The sequence below is a fragment of the Mastomys coucha genome, unplaced genomic scaffold (assembly GCF_008632895.1).
Source record: "Mastomys coucha isolate ucsf_1 unplaced genomic scaffold, UCSF_Mcou_1 pScaffold18, whole genome shotgun sequence".
In the NCBI taxonomy this organism is placed as follows: Eukaryota; Metazoa; Chordata; class Mammalia; order Rodentia; family Muridae; genus Mastomys; species Mastomys coucha.
Window position 1 is genome coordinate 82,373,553 of NW_022196900.1, and position 1,642 is coordinate 82,375,194.

Here is a 1,642-nt window from a genome sequence, read left to right on the forward strand (position 1 = left end):
CCAGGCTGGCCTCAAACTCAGAAATCTGCCTGTCTCTGCCTCCCAAGTGCTGGGATTAAAGGCATGCCTGGCATGGGTTTTTGTTTTTTTTTTTAAGTGACCTGTTTGTGTATTGTTGACAAGGGATTGATCATGATGCTTGATTTTAAAAGCCAACTTGCCACGATTTAGAATCGTCCAGGCAGCCACCCTCAGTTGAGGAATTATCTTGACTCCCTTAATGGATGTGGGAAGACCCACCCCAGATATGGGCGGCGCCTTCTGGTGGCAGCCCAGATCAAAAGCAGGACATGGAATAAGGAAGACTGCCCAGCCTTTGTGTCCCTGACCGTCCCCGCTGCTTCCAGTAGTCTACCCTGTTGCTGCCACCCCATTTGATTCCTTCGATCAAGTTAAAATCAGTGCATCTAGGCTTTCAACATTGACGGAAGACCAGACACCTCTGGGTCTTCAGTACCCACCTTGGGGGTGCCAAGGCACCAAAGGATTTCCCAGGTGGGTTCTTAGTAGCTGTGCTCCTACTTCCTCTATATTGCATAAGCTAACTTGATAAATTCGTGTGTGTGTGTGTGTGTGTGTGTGTGTGTGTGTGGGTGTGTGAGTGAGTGTGTGTGTGTGTCGCGTGCGCTCACGGGTTCACTGTGTTGTTCCTCTAGAGCAGCTGTTCTCACCGAGAGTCATCTAAGACTATTGGAAAACATAGATATATATTACAATTCATACCAGTAAAAAAATTACAGTTATGAATTAGCAAGGAAAATAATTTTATGGTCAGGGAGTCACCACAACTTCCTGTGGAGGAGGGATTGTATTTAAGGGTTGCAGCATTAAGAAGGTTGAGAATCACTGCTCTAGAGAACCCTGACAAACATACCAGTATATACTATTTTGGTGATTTTCAGATTAAGAACTATTTTCCCCCTCTTCCTTTCTTTCTTTCTTTCTTTCTTTCTTTCTTTCTTTCTTTCTTTCTTTCTTTCTTTTTGGTTTTTCGAGACAGTGTTTCTCTGTATAGTCCTGGCTGTCCTGGAACTCACTCTGTAGCCTCACTCAGGCTGGCCTCGAACTCAGAAATCCGCCTGCCTCTGCCTCCCAAGTGCTGGTGCTACCACAGCCCGGCTCCCCTCTCTTTCTTGATAGTTGAAATTATAGGGTAGGCCCTGGGGCATTCTGATAGAGATTACAACCTGAGAAGATAAAACCAGGAGCCACTAGGATTGTACAAAGGGGTGAGGGCATGGACCATGGACTGGGGAAGAATTCTAGTGAGAGTCCTAGAAAATGGCAGGTTTTCAGCCAGCAAGGGAAGAAAACCTTGAATAAATGTTACCTGTTCTGGAATCTTTTTTTTTTTTTTTAAGATTTGTTTATTTTATTTTATGTATGTGCATACACTGTAGCTGTACAGATGGTTGTGAGCCTTCATGTGGTTTGGGGGGATTTTTTAGGACCTCTGCTCACTCCGGTCAACCCTGCTAACTCTAGTCGACACCACTAGCTCAGTCCCTGCTTGCTCTGGCCCAAAGATTTATTTATGATTATACAAAAGTGCACTGTAGCTGACTTCAGACGTGCCAGAAGAGGGCGTCAGATTTCATTACGGGTGGTTGTGAGCCACCATGTGGTTGCTGGGATTTGAACT

At 45.2% G+C, this 1,642-nt stretch overlaps 1 protein-coding gene across 1 annotated transcript in view; it reads left to right on the forward strand.

Moving 5' to 3' along the window:
• The first annotated feature begins 327 nt into the window (after positions 1-327).
• Csf3r (colony stimulating factor 3 receptor) overlaps positions 328-1,642 on the forward strand; it is a 22,954-nt gene continuing 21,639 nt past the window's right edge. Inside the window, exon 1 of the mRNA XM_031378632.1 lies at positions 328-495. The gene's annotated coding sequence lies outside the window, so the exon portion shown is untranslated. The remainder of the gene's footprint in view (positions 496-1,642) is intronic.